Source organism: Equus przewalskii, chromosome 7, assembly GCF_037783145.1.
Source record: "Equus przewalskii isolate Varuska chromosome 7, EquPr2, whole genome shotgun sequence".
In the NCBI taxonomy this organism is placed as follows: domain Eukaryota; kingdom Metazoa; phylum Chordata; class Mammalia; order Perissodactyla; family Equidae; genus Equus; species Equus przewalskii.
Window position 1 is genome coordinate 420,801 of NC_091837.1, and position 14,341 is coordinate 435,141.

Here is a 14,341-nt window from a genome sequence, read left to right on the forward strand (position 1 = left end):
TCTCTTTATCTCTCTTTACCTGCCTCATCTTTTTCTTTTTTAGTAAAGACTGGCACCTACGCTGACAACTGTTGCTAATCTTCTTTTTCTTTTTCTTCCCAAAGCCCCCCAGTACATAGTTATATGTCCTAGTTGTGAGTGCCTCTGGTTGTGCTATGTGGGATGCCGCCTCTGCATGGCCTGATGAGTGGTGCCATGTCTGCATCCAGGATCCAAGCTGGTGAAACTGTGGGCTGCCAAAGCGGACTGCGTGAACTTAACCACTCGGCCACAGGGCCAGCTCCAACCTGTCTCATCTTGAAGTTTACTTTATCTGATATAAGTATTGCAACACCTGCTTTCTTTTGTTTGCCATTAGCTTGGAGTATCATCTTCCATCCCTTCACTCAGAGCCTGTGTTTGTCATTGGAGCTGAGATGTGTTTCCTCGAGGCAGCATATTCTTGGGTCTTGTTCTTTTTTTCTGCCTTTTCTCCTCAAATCCCCCAGTACATAGTTGTATATTTTAGTTGTGGGTCCTTCTAGTTGTGGCATGTGGGACACCGCCTCAGCATGGCCTGATGAATGCTGTCATGTCCATGCCCAGGATCTGAACCAGGGAAACTCTGGGCTGCCACAGCTGAGCACGCAAACTTAACCACTTGGCCACAGGGCCAGCCCCTGGGCCTTGTTCTTTAATCCATCTCACCACTGAACTGGCATTCAGTACAATAGGGGCCCATTGAGCACCCCTGGATCACTGCATTCTTCAGGGGACCCTGGGAGTTCTCCTGAAACCTAGGCTTCTTTATTCTAAGTCAATGGTCCAGAGTTTATATGAGCTGTTTCAAACCTTAAGACTAGGTGTCTTATGGGGGTACCGGTAAATACACTAGGCGAGAGGAACCTAGGGTGAATTCCTAGGCCAGGGGAGCCTAGAGGAAATTTCCTAGGACTGAGGAACCTGGGGGGAATTCCTAGGACTGAGGAGCCTGTAGGGAATCTCCAAGGGCTGAGGAGCCTGGGGGGAATCTCCAAGGACTGAGGAGCCTAGGGGGAATCTCCAAGGACTGAGGAACCTAGGGAGAATCTCCAAGGACTGAGGAGCCTGGGGGGAATTCCTAGGACTGAGGAACCTAGGGGGAATCTCCTAGGACTGACGAGCCTGGGGGGAATTCCTAGGACTGAGGAGCCTGGGGGGAATCTCCTAGGACTGAGGAGCCTAGGGGGAATTCCTAGGACTGAGGAGCCTGGGGGGAATCTCCTAGGACTGAGGAGCCTGGGGGGAATCTCCTAGGACTGAGGAGCCTAGGGGGAACTTTCGAGTGAATGGGGCAGGCTGACCTTTTTAGTTTGGCTTTAAATGGAAAAGAATTGTGTTTATAAAGTCTCAACAAACTGCTTGATAGAGAAACAAGAGTCTGAACTTGTTCAGCTCCTTACATCATCCCTAGAAATTTTTTAGACTTTATAGTAAACAAAACTAAAGGAAAAGTGGGAAATCGAGCTTCTAAAAGCTGACCAGTTCCGGAATGGGCAGCCTCCCCTCCGAGCTCCAGCTGGCTTCTTGCTGAAACTTACAAGTGCTTAACAAACTAAGGATAGGTGTAAATGGCTGGCAAGATAACCTGGGATAATTTAAAATTACAGTGGCCACTGTGGGGCTCCTTTTTAAGAGGCAGATAACAAAGAAATTTTTAAAGAGTTGAGCTCACCAACTTCTGGCACAATTGCTCCAACTAGTTTCTGGAAGCTGTAAATATTTACAAAAAACAGCAAAACAAAAAATCTTACTAAGCTTGTTCTGTGTCCTGAGGGTTTGGCTTAATAGTTGTCAGACTGAGGTCCCAAAAGATGGTCAGACAATATGCAGCTGCATCCCATTTTGCAGTCAGCAATACTCAGACAGAAATGTAGGTTGCACTCCATCCATGGCTAAGGGTTCTACCAAACTGCCACCAGCCTCAGGGGAATTACACTGGCCATTAGAAGGAACATTCCAATTAGATAAGATTATTTACAAGTGCACTTAAAAGCAAAGACTTCAAAATTCCAAAATAACCTTACTGAAAGTTTTGTTGTGAAAAGCTAATAAAAATTAAGTTATAAAAGGCACCTAGGGGAAAACATATTAGGCCATGACTTTACAGACACCCCCGTAATCTACCCTTAGACTTAATGAGACTGAGATATTTTTCTTGGAAACTGCTATATTAAAGATTACTGAAACTGTTCAATACAGCCAGGTAGTTACTGTTTGTCTCAGCTGAAACCTGACAAGGTATTTGAAAGGATTTAGCAACTTATCATCAGAAATTTGGTCAAACTGGAAGTTGATGTTCAGAGCCTGATAGGAATTTTTTTTAGGCCTTCTTCCCTAAATTAAAATAAAACTAAATACCCAGACGGAAGGAAGAAAATTAGGGTGATGCAGTTGGACAGGTAGAACAACTGTCCTCAACTTACAAACCCTGTAAGACTGGAAAAGCAGCTCTAGAGGCAGTTCAGATTCCACCCAGCTCCTTCATCTCAGAAAGGATCATGGCCCCGCCTCTCTGGGATATGTTATCTGGCCTATCACCAATTCGTAAGACTGAAGGGAAAAAAAGGGAAAGGGCCAAAAAAATGGCCATAAGCGTCCCTTTGCCCAAAATGTAGAATCTTGGGTGTCTTCTCCACAAATATTAGTAAAAGAGGCTGAAAACAAAATTTGGATTCATAACTAGGGAGCTTTATGTTACTGGACCTGATTCATGTCAGTAATTTTAAAACAATAGCTGTGGAGACTCTGTGTATGTGTCTATATGAATGTGATATTTTTACCTCTGGGTGGTAGAGTTTCTAAAGAGCTCTGTTTAATTGGCTAATGTAAGCACTTACATAAGTTATTTCTAAATGCAACTAACCCAAATGTCTTTCAAGTTAACATGATATGAAATAATCTTTGGTAAATGAAAGTTTGATTAAATTTGTTGGTTTGATTGAAATAGGCATGTCCTCAAAGTTATCAGCATTGGATATGATGCAGACAGGCAGCCTTTATTCTACATTTGTTGATCAAATAAGCTCATGCTATCTCTATTACAAAACTGGTTAACAAAAATAATAACTTAAAATGATGGCTAATTTTTTTAATGTTACATTTTATATTTATTTATGATAACAATTATTAGCTCAATTTTGAGATTTTATTTTTGAAGCCATTCCGTTTTTTTTATTGAGTTAATGATAGGTTACAATCTTGCGAAATTTCAGGTGTACATTAATGTTTGTCATTCACGTTGTAGGTGCATCACTTCACCCTTTGTGCCCACCCCCCACCCCACCTTTCCCCTGGTAGCCACTAATCTGTTCTCTTTGTCCACATTTTTAAATTCCTCATATGAGTGGAGTCACACACAGATTATCCTTCTCTAGCTGGTTTATTTCACTTAACATAATTCCCTCAAGGTCCATCCATGTTATTGCAAATGGAATGATTTTGTTCTGTTTTGCAGCTGAGTAGTATTCCATTGTATATATATACCACATCTTCTTTATCCATTCGTCTGTTGATGGGCACTTAGGTTGCTTCCATGTCTTGGCTATTGTAAATAATGCTGCAATGAACATTGGGGTGCATAGGACTTTTGGAATTGCTGACTTCAAGCTCTTTGGATAGATACCCAGTAGTGGAATGGCTGGATTGTATGGTAGTTCTATTTTTAATTTTTTGAGGAATCTCCATACTGTTTTCCATAGTGGCTGCACCAGTTTGCATTCCCACCAGCAGTGTATGAGGGTTCGTTTTTCTCCACAACCCCTCCAACATTTGTTACCATTAGGTTTAGATATTTTTGTCATTCTAATGGGTGTAAGGTGATATCTTAGTGTAGTTTTGATTTGCATTTCCCTGATAATCAGCGATGATGAGCATCTTTTCATGTGCCTATTGGCCAAAAATGATGGCTAATTTTGCCTAATGTCTCATGAAGTCTTACAGGCGATCTAAATTATTATTGGGAATGACTAAACTAAACAGATGTGAAAAAAGTAAGTATTGCGTGAACTTTTTAAAATAATTGTATGTTACGGTTTGCATATTTAAGATAACTTCCAAAATCTCTCTGGTAACTTGAAACTTTGAAGTTTTGCTAGGTGAAATTAAACAATAAAAATTCACTGAATATCTAGGTCATTTTCAAATAGGATAAAATATTGAGACATTATTACTGAACATGTATAAATTTATCTACTTTTGCCTTCTTATTACAGAGAAATTAAAAAGTGTTTGGGTCTATTAAAAAACATGTCTTGTTTTTATTAAAGGATTGTACTATGGAGTAACATTTTTCTAGAAATTATAAAAAGTATTTACAAATTTGCCAAGCCACAGAATGCTAATGTAAAAGACAGTTTATAATTGCTTACTTCTTAGTTTTCATGAAAAATTAAGGTCTATAAGGTTAAAAATTCTAATTAATATAAGTGATTAAAGCTACTAAAATTAATATGGAAAACATTTTTGTATTCAAGGAAAGATGTATGTTTTTAGTAAAGAAGGCATAAAGAATGGAAACATTTTTGTTTGTTTTGCTATGAAAGATAAATTTGTCCCAAAGTACTAGGAGGGGGAAAAAAGAAAGGCATGGGACAAATTTTGCATGTAAAAAGATAGTTATAGGTTTGTTGAAAAGAAACCCTAAAACAGAGTTTTATGCATGGTCTAGTTGGCTAAGATTGAAGTAAATCAAATTAAGTCAATGAGTTTTAATCTCAGAAGTAAGCTGGTACAAAAATTAGAATTTGGTTTTCTCTTTCTCTTAAAAAGGATAATTTTCCTGGACTTTTAGTCTGCTTTCGATAGAGATTATAAAAGGTTTTCTTTAGTTTTGAGTGAGTCTTACGTCAGTTAAATGGATAACTAAATACTGTTTCACAGTAACCCTTGTTTCACAGCGACAAGATCAGAAACCCCTTGATCCTGTTTGACCAGTCTTTTAAAACCTGATATTTTTGACAAGCTCCCCAAAATTCATATCCTAAATGAAGTCTTTCTTTGGACTTAAAATAAAAAATTTTTCTGAGGGGGCTGGCCTGTGGCTGAGTGGTTAAGTTCGCACACTCCGCTCCGGCAGCCCAGGGTTTCACTTGTTCGGATCCTGGGTGCGGACATGGTGCTGCTCATCAGGCCATGCTGAGGCGGCATCCCATATGCCACAACCAGAAGGACCTGCAACTGGAATATACAGCTATGTACTGGGGGGCTTTGGGGAGAAGAAGAAGGGGGAAAAAAGATTGGCAACGGATGTTAGCTCAGGTGCCCATCTTTAAAAAAAGAAAAATTTCTCTGAGGATTTTCAGAGGGCCCCTGGGACTTCTCAAAGAAATCTGTTCTCTCTTCATATAAAGGGGAGATACTAATTTGGCTTGTTTGGTATGCTAAATTGCATGGAAAGCATTGTCAAATAAATGATGATAAACCTTCTTAGGGTATATTGCGCAGGTAAATATTATTCACTATTTTTAGCCTGCTATCTTGCTTCTGATTTCACAAGAGGAAAAGATCATCACTGCATTCTATTATCTAATTTGGTTTACAGGTGGGTCTTACTTAAATGATAAGCAAGGACATTATAAAGCTGGATATGCTGTTCAGCCTTGTAAATGCTACTTTCTTTTAACTCTAACTCAGCAAAAAATTTCCTTCTATATGGTTAAAAAATCATCATGGAAGAAGAGAAACAAAGTGACAACAAAAGGGGGAAAACAATACTTTTAGATACTTTCTCCCACAGTGGCTCATAAAGCCTACACTCATTGTGCTATATGCTGAAAATACAATCTAGGGAAACTATTTCATGAATCACAAGGCCACTCTCTCTTTTCTAAGGGGCCCTTTGAGGTATGGCAATGGGACTTTATTCAAATGCCACCAACTCAAGGATGAATATAAATAGATCCATGTGTTCTCACATTGGGTTGAGGACTTTCCTTGCAGAAGAGCAATGGCTTTAGGTGACATTATTGGAAAGGATAATTCCTGATTGAGGAATTCCTACCGAGTTACAGTGACTGGGGAACTCATAACTGAGTGACCAGGACAAATAATTAAATCTATTTGTGACATTTGGCCAATAACACAATACTTTAACTAATGGCAGAATCAAAACTCAATTGGCAAAGCTTTCAGAAGCATTTCATCTCTCATGGCCAAAAGCTCTTCCACTAGTGCTCCTCAACCTTAGATCACACCCTTTGGTAAACATCAGCTGCCCGCTCTCGAGATAATAACTGGACGGCCTTTGCAATTAGATCAAGGAATGTATGAACCAACTTTGCTTAAGGAGATATCATACATTGTTCTCAAGGTCTCATTGAGACGCTTAAAAGAAATGAAAAGTTGTAGCTGACTCCTTTCACAGAGAGCGCCCAGGAGGTGAAGACCCTAAGGATCATAGACTAGAACCTGGAGAATTTATTTGTTGGAAGAGGCATCAAATAAAAGACTCTCTGAGCCCTGTTGGAAAGAGCCATACCAGGTACTTTTAACCAATCCATGTGCTGCAGAATTAAAGGGCAGAAACTCATGGACTCACATTTCTCATTTAAAAAGCCTCCTCTGCCTGAGTGGGTGTCAGTTCCTATTTTGGATACCCAACTTCAACTGACCAATGCAAATACCTCCAAACAAGGTTGAGAAGAAGACAGCCTCAGACAGCTGTCCCAAGACTCTGGACTAGGCCTGTATTCGCAACCTTATATGTCCTCATTTAAACCCTTGTAATGCTTAAACCATATACCCACTCTATAATTGCTCCATTTAAGGTTTTCAGAGTTCTATCATGCTTAAAGAAAGGGGTTGATTTGCAACAGACTGGTCTTGAAGGCCACATGTTTATTGGGTGGCTCCTAATGGAACTCAATGGTTATGTGGAACAAATCTCTGACCTTGGCTACTGCCTGGATGGCTAGGACGCTGCACACTGAGCTTCCCTTGGAAGGATTCACACTGAGCTAACACCTGTTGCAAATCTTCCTCTCTTTGGGCCAGATGGGCTCATTCAGTGTTCCACTGGTATGGCCACCGAGCAGCTATATTTGTTCCTTCTTTGGGGCTAGAGGATGTCATATCACGTTTGGAAGCCATGATGAAATTTACTCAAGAAACCCTTAATGATAGTCAAGCAGGAATAGCCTTATTAAATACTAAAATGTCTTTAATGAGAAAGGCTGTTCTTCGAAATAGAATGGGCTTAGATATTCTATCTGTATCCCAAGGTGGTACATGTACAGTCGTTCAAACTGAATGCTGTGTTTTTATACCTGATGAATCTTCCAGTGTGTCATCTCTGCTAAAGCGCATGGAAAAGCAGGTCAATGTCTTAAATGAATCTTTTATAATTGTAAACCATGTAAACATAAGGAGTCATGTACAATGTGCAACAACCTAAAAATAATTGAAAAATTATACAACCTATGAAATGCTTCCTCTGCTAATATATACACCTCTATGCTTGTCCACTATATCCAACTATTTCCCCCCAATGTGGACAACTGGACAAATAAATGAGATAAAATCTTGGCACCAAGGGACATGATGGACCCAGGGCAGGCAGCAACCACTCTAGTGCTGAGGGACAATATTTTGATCATCAATGCTTTCTATTGAATTATAGATCAAAAGGGGGATAATGATAAATAAATGACAATAGGATATAGTGGAGTATATGAGGAAGCCATTTGGATTAAAACTAATTCGGCCGCACCTTGTTTTTCCAAAAGGGCCTGATGTGGCTTGTTGAACATACATTGTACATCTGCTTTAAACATTTACTATGTCCCCAAGACAAGAATGATGCCCTTAAAGATAGGGATGTAACTTCCCCCATATCAGCATTTCTTTAAGGATAAGCATCTCTCCCTAAACTAAGGATTAATTGCTGACCTGCTGCACTCACCTTGTGACCACCAACCTGCTGACCACTGATCTGTTGTGCCAGCAAAGTAATCTCATGACAATTGTAAAGGGGACATTCCCATCATGTGTGATGTATGCTCTTTGTTCCAAGACAAGATGTACCCACTCTGTACACCCCACTTCTTTGGTGCCCTTCCTTCCTTGGGGAAGGAAGGCCCCGGGCTAGTCCTCAGATCTGTCTCATAAGCTCACCCAATTTTAATTTATAGATTGATTATGGATTATTTGCATCATTTCATTCTACTTGTACGAAGTGTCTAGAATAGGCAGATCCACAGAGCCAGAAAGTAGGACAGAGGTTGCAAGGGCTGGGAGAGGGGATGGGGTACCTGCTGAACGGGACAGAGTTTCTGTGTGGGGTGATGAAAAAGTCCTGGAAATAGTCACAAAGGTTAAACAAATATGGGAGCTGACTTAACGCCACTAAACCGTACACTTAGAAATACTTAAAATGGTAAATTTTAAGTTATGTATATTTTACTACAGTAAAAAGAAAACATTATAGTGGAAACTAAACCACACAAACAACCCTGCTTCTGGCCCCCTCTGTTTCAAAAAGGAAAAGGGGCATGCAGAGCTAGAGCCCTGGCTCCCGTCTCCCTGCGGGACTCAGGCACTCAGGGAGCCTCTCTCTGCAGGCCTGACCCTGCCCAGCCCACTGAGCCGGACTGCGGGCCTGTGCAGGCCCCTTAGAGGGATGCCCCCCTCCTGCGGGGCACACATCTCCCTTCCTGGAGGCAGGGGGAGGGGCCTTCCTGTCGCAGCAGAATCTGCCGGCCCCACATGCTTCCTTCCAAAGGGCCCACAGTGTGTGCACCCAGCACCCATCTCCTCGCTGAGAGCACAGATCTGGGGGTCACGGGGGGCAAACTTCCCTTCTCAAAACCACAATAACAACACCCCAGCCCCCCACACCCTTCCTTACTATGAGCCCGTTCTTTGCACAATCCCAAAACCCTGACCTCCATCAACTCGGATCACCATTTATACTCCTCGAGACCCAAAGATGGCAATCAACACGGCTCAGGCCCAGATGGGAGACGGGCAGATGTGCCACTGACACGCAGAGCCCCAACCCTGGACCTTCAGTTCCGTGACTCTTTGTGACAAAAGTGTGCGCTTCGTCCAGCTGGACACAGCTTAACTTCCCCAAGGCCAGGCCGACGTCTGCACGGGGGCTCCAGTCCCTGGCGGCCTGCGCCTTCCTCACTCGCCTGGCTCCTGAAGCCCCAGCCTGGCAAGGTGGCAGGCTCAGCCTTGCTTCTGACCCGCCCCGTGCTTCATACGTAGCCCGATGGTTTATGACTTTTGCCAGCTGCTCAGTATTCTTTTTCACATTTAACATATCCTAGATGACAATAACTTTCACAAAGGAAATGGGAATGTTTTTCATTAACATACTGCAAGTAAGCATCAGTGGACAACTTAGCGGAGATTCTGAAAGCTTCTGTAGAAAGATGAAGCTTCTCTAGAAAGATGAAGCAGCTGTGTGCCCCGGCTCCAAGGCTCATTTAAAACATCTGTAAGGATCACCAGACCTCCCGCTGCCCCCTGTGCGAAGATCTGAATCTGCCCCGCGCCCATGTGGCCGTGGCCTCCACCTGGAGAGCAGTGGGCGCCTCTGTCTCTGCCCACACTCACCGGGGCAGCTCGAGGGGCAGGATGGCGCTGGGCAGGAGGCTGCAGGAGCCACAGAAGGACATTCTTGCCTGAGCCAGCTCAGCTGCCTCCCTGAGAAAGAACTGGAGGAGCGGAGCATCCCCGCTCCCCCACGCGCATCTGAGCCTGGCACCTGCTCCTTGGAGGACCCCTACTGTAGGGCCAGCCCCTTCACGTCACTGGGCTCGTGAGCTAGGAGCAGGGCTGCTGTCTGGGCTCCAAGCAGAAGGCAGGCCTCAGAGCGCCCGGAAGGAACACTGTGGGGCAAAAGCGGTAGGCTGCCAGGATCCCTGTGGGAGGACACAAAGGACGGGGGCAGAACGGTGAGCTTCCAGGGAGGGATGCTCCCCTGCAGGACAGAGCCCAAGAGCCTGGGAACTGGGAAGGTTCAGTCAGCTCACGGGCACTGGGAGCAAAGCCCCAAGAGCTCCAGGTCCCAGCCCTGCCCCTGCAGGTGACCTGGCCGTGACCGCCTCGTGTCACTCCTCCAAGGCTGGATGGCGGCGCCCTCGGAGACCTTTGTTTCCTGTCTGTCTGCTGCTCCTTTGGGCATCTGGTGGCGGTTCCGACTCTGGGTCCACTGCTCCAGGTAAACGTGTGCTGGAGCGCAGGGAGGGTAGATGGTGCCTCTGAGGCTGGGGGAGGGGCCAGGCTGCTGCTGCAGGAGCCTCCGGGGCTGGAAGTCCTTCCTGGTTCCTGGGAGGCTCCTTCTCTCCCGTTGATCCTGCGCCTCCCACGGGAGCTTCTCAGCCGGCTGGAACCCCCTTGGCACCCCCGCTGATGAGGTGCCACCATGGTGCTAACTCTGCCCCTCCTTTCTGGTCGGCATGACTCTACTAAGGATAACTTGGAACTTCAGCGGCTCTTTGGGAAACTGAAGCTCTCCCCACACTGGCTCCTGAGATGTTTCCTTCCAGCACCTCTGCTCCTCCTTCCTCCTTTACCACCTCCGGGCCTCCCTCCAGAGCCCCTGCATCCTCCGATTTGTCCCCCTCCAGATGCTACCTCCTCCACCCCTCTGGCCACCCTGCCAGACCTTCCTGTCCCCGCAGCTCTTCAGCTCCCACAGTCACTAGAACCTTGGGCTCCTACCCCATCGGGGGCTCTCAAAGGTTTCAGGGACCACCCAAAGCAACCGCCTGAGGCTGAAAAAGAAAAGAACCGAATTGGGGAAAGATATTTATTTAGTCCACGCCACCATGAGATTATGTATCAGAGCAGAAAGCTCTTCAAGGTGTCCTCCGCGGTTACCAGTGGAGAGCTTGAAGCCCTCATACTGAACAGAAACAGTTCAAACAGGAACGTAACACAGAGCAAAGACACGGTCCGAATCTCATAAACCAGCAAGCTTAACATATTACTATTTGTGTGTGACACATGGCTACAATGTTTCAATGAAAACCATCAGACCTCTAGCTGTGTCTGTCTGTGTGTTTATTATGCGTGTGTGTCACATATATGATATTGCCCTACCTCCAGATGGTGCTACCAAATAAATTTATAAAACCCCTTCAAGGACTTCTACCCTCACCGGCTTAGAGAGGAGTAAGCGCTTATATAAACTGTCTTCCTGAAACTCCCAGAAATATCGGAACCAACTCACGTGTTTTTCAAGTTCGCATAATGTGGGTCAACCTTTAGTCAATAAGACTAGCTTAATATTGTTGGTTTAATAAAACAGGCAGATCTTCAGAGTTGTCAACATTAACTAGGATGACGCAAATCTAAATTTTTATTCTACTTTGTATACTAGCCAAATGAGCTAATATTATATCTATTACACGTTTATGATTGTAGAAATGACAAATTCGATTTTAATCAAACAAGAGGGGACCTGACCAAGATCTCTCCTTGACCAGACAGACCCTAACCAGGCTCCCCGGAGCATTCTTCTTGACTAGGCCTCAACCTTGGCTAACAAAGACTCGAACAACGCTAGCATAGTGTCCAGCAGCTCAAGGCCAGCCCCCTGGGATGACCTCTGTCCCCTTAAGGTGCCTGCCTGAGAAAACCCAAGGCTGACAAAAGAAGCGACTGCTCCCGCCAAAATCTGAGGACAGGACCCGGGCTCCCGCCTCTGTGGGAGGAGAGGAGCCTCACTTCCAGAAGCCCAGTCAGCAAACCCAGGCAGGTGTCACACGCACCAAACCCCCATTTCTGCTTTTTGCAATTCTTCACTTCCCTGCGTCTCTCAAGCCCCCACCATCCCCCTCCCTGCTCCCTCATCCTCCCTTTACCAGGCCCAGAGCCTCCGAGCCAACAGAAGGGCGCTCAGCCCCTCCCTACTGCCAGCAGTTACTGAATAGGATCTGTCACCACTCAGCTCATCCACAGCCCATCTTCTCAGGCCCCACAGTGCTCCTCCCAACCCCTCCAGGGCAGCCACTCAGGGCAGCTCCAGCTCAGGCAAAGGACCCAGAACTCCCTGGCAGGAAAAACCTGAAAGGCTGGCCCGGCAGCAGGTCAGGCCTGGGGGACTTCCCCTTTGTCTACATTCTCCCCTGGGCCTGAGACCACACCACTCAGACCCAGTCCCGTGGGGTCTTGGGCTCCGGGCATCCCCTTCCTGGTGGGGCAGCCGTTGCCCCGAAAGGAAAGGCCTGGGGGTACCCCAAGGCCTCCAAGAGGGAACCTGTTCGGGAGATTACTCAGCCCCTTCGGCCGGTCCCACAGTTCGCCCACTCTCCAGGGGCTGATCCCAGCAGAAGACCAATGTGACCCTCCCAAGTGTGAGCCAGGCCCTGCCTGTGCCACCGGGTCGGCCACCAGGTCAGAGCCCTCCCCAAGGACAGACCCCCGATGTCAGGCTCTGGATCCCCATGGGACCCCGGATCCCCCACCCTGTCTTGACCCCTATTCCCAGGTCGGATCTTCCCACTCGAGCACAGGCCTCCCACTCCCTCGATCCAGTCTGGCGCGCCGCCTCCTGTCCAGAGACCCCCGCCCCAGGTCGGACGCTCCCCCCAGGCCAATGCCCAGCCCCATCGGAGCTCCTTAGCCAGGGGCAGATCCCCCAGCCCCCGCCCTAGATCAGATCCTCCGCCCCAGGTCCGCAGACCCCCGCCCCAGGGCGGGTCCTCTCTCCTCCTTCCAAATTCCCCACTCGCCAGCCGGACCCCCGCGCCAGGTCGGACCTCCTGCCCCAGGTCAGATCCCTTCACCCGGTTCGAACCCCCACGCTCTTCCGAATCCTTCACCCCAGGTGCAGACCCCCGCCCAGGTCCGGCCGCCCCCAGTCCAGCTCCGCGGAATGCCCGGCGCACTCACCTCGCCCGGCGCCGTCGCGGTGCAGGCAGCGGGGCGGGTAGCCCGGCGCGCGCTTCCGGTGGCGGACTCGGGCCACGGCGGGCGGGGCGCGGGGCGGGGCTTGGAGGGCGCGACCCCGGCAGCGCTGTGGCGCGGGGGTCCCCTGGGGTGTGCTGCTGGGTGGAGTGACCTGTGCTCGCCCCGGTGCAGCCCAGTCTTAGCTGTGTACTGCCGATGGTGGTGGCTCCGCTCCCGAGGTTACCAGGCACCATCTCGTGTGCACGCCCCTGGGCAGAGCGGACCACCGCCCGCCCAAGACCCTAGCGGCCACACAGCAGGTGCTCAGGACAGGCCCACGCAGAGAATCAATGAGGGGGCGCCAGGGCACCCTGGGCTCTGAGCAGGCCCTGCATGCCGCCACTCTGCCGGTGCCCTAGGGGAGGGGACATCTGCAGCTTATCCTCCTGGAGCCACCAAGGGACACCGACCAAACCAGGACAATAGTCACGTCACCACGGCACCGGGTGTCGCCAGGGTTCCGGTGCAAGGGCTGGGTGCAGGGATACATGGAGAATTGGCGCCCAACCCTGCAAGATGCGCTTCCCAGAGCCGGCCAGGGCTCAGCCAGTCGACTCCTGGGTCTAGCTTGCATGCCTGGCCGCCCTGCTCAGCCTGCCCCTCTCCCTCCTCAGGGCCTGGCCGGCCTTCTGTTCTTAGGCCTGATCACGAAAGAAGGGAACTCGGGCCGGCCTGCGCAGACCCTGCCTGGAGCTGGGAGCCGCCTGATGGCCACAGGTGACAAGAGCTAGGGCCAACACTCTGGACACACCCGCTTGCGCCCCCTGGCTCCCTCGCTCCGAGCCCCTAGGCCGGTTGGCGCTTTACTGACTCGGTGCTGTGCATGAGACAGAGGGAGTGGGGCAGAGAGAAGGCCAGGAGGTGGCAGCAGAGGGCGCCTGGCTTGGCTTCGGGCCAGTGGGATTGGAGAGTGTGCCCCCGCATGGGCGGAGCGGCCAAGGGGCAGGGTGTGCCCTGGGCTCCCAGTGCCACCCTGTGAGTGCCACCCTGCATACAGGCCGCCTGGGGGTGTGGCATGCCCTGGGGGCCGGCTGAGCAGGACCTCTGGAGGCCATGAGATGGGCGGCAGGCTTGCTGCCCCCTGCCCACCAACCCGTGATGCCTGGACCCCAGTGCCAGGGAGGCCCTGCCGAGCTGCGCATAGGCGGGAGCCCCGGGCGGCGCCTCCAGGACCTGGCTTCCGAGCAGTGGGGGCTGCTGTTCAGTGCCTGCTGTCTGTGACTAAAGTCAGAAGAGAACCACGGAAATAAGCATTAAAAACAAGACCAAAATAAGACCGTATTGGTAAACACCTAAATTTTTGTAAGAAAACTTAAAAATTAAAAAAACTCTTAAGGAACTGGCTGTCTTTGTGCCTCAGATCTCTCGCTGCGAGCGGCTCCCTCCTCCCTGCTTGCCTGGTGGGCGGTGGGTGGCAGAG

General features: G+C 48.2%; 1 protein-coding gene and 1 long non-coding RNA gene across 7 annotated transcripts in view; one reads left to right on the forward strand and one right to left on the reverse strand.

Moving 5' to 3' along the window:
• LOC103540924 (catechol O-methyltransferase) overlaps window positions 1–13,480 on the reverse strand; it is a 35,469-nt gene extending 21,989 nt beyond the window's left edge. For 2 of the 6 annotated variants that reach the window (XR_011542157.1, XM_070628114.1), the window contains exon 1: window positions 12,865–13,301. The gene's annotated coding sequence lies outside the window, so the exon portion shown is untranslated. Of the gene's footprint in view, window positions 1–12,864 lie in introns of all 6 variants that reach the window. The other 4 variants (XR_011542158.1, XM_070628115.1, XM_070628116.1 and 1 more) reach the window with 3 other exon arrangements.
• On the forward strand, window positions 12,651–14,256 carry LOC139084633 (uncharacterized). Its single transcript, XR_011542159.1, has 2 exons — window positions 12,651–12,743; window positions 13,536–14,256. It is a non-coding gene; the product is annotated as an uncharacterized lncRNA (long non-coding RNA).
• The last annotated feature ends 85 nt before the right edge of the window (window positions 14,257–14,341 follow it).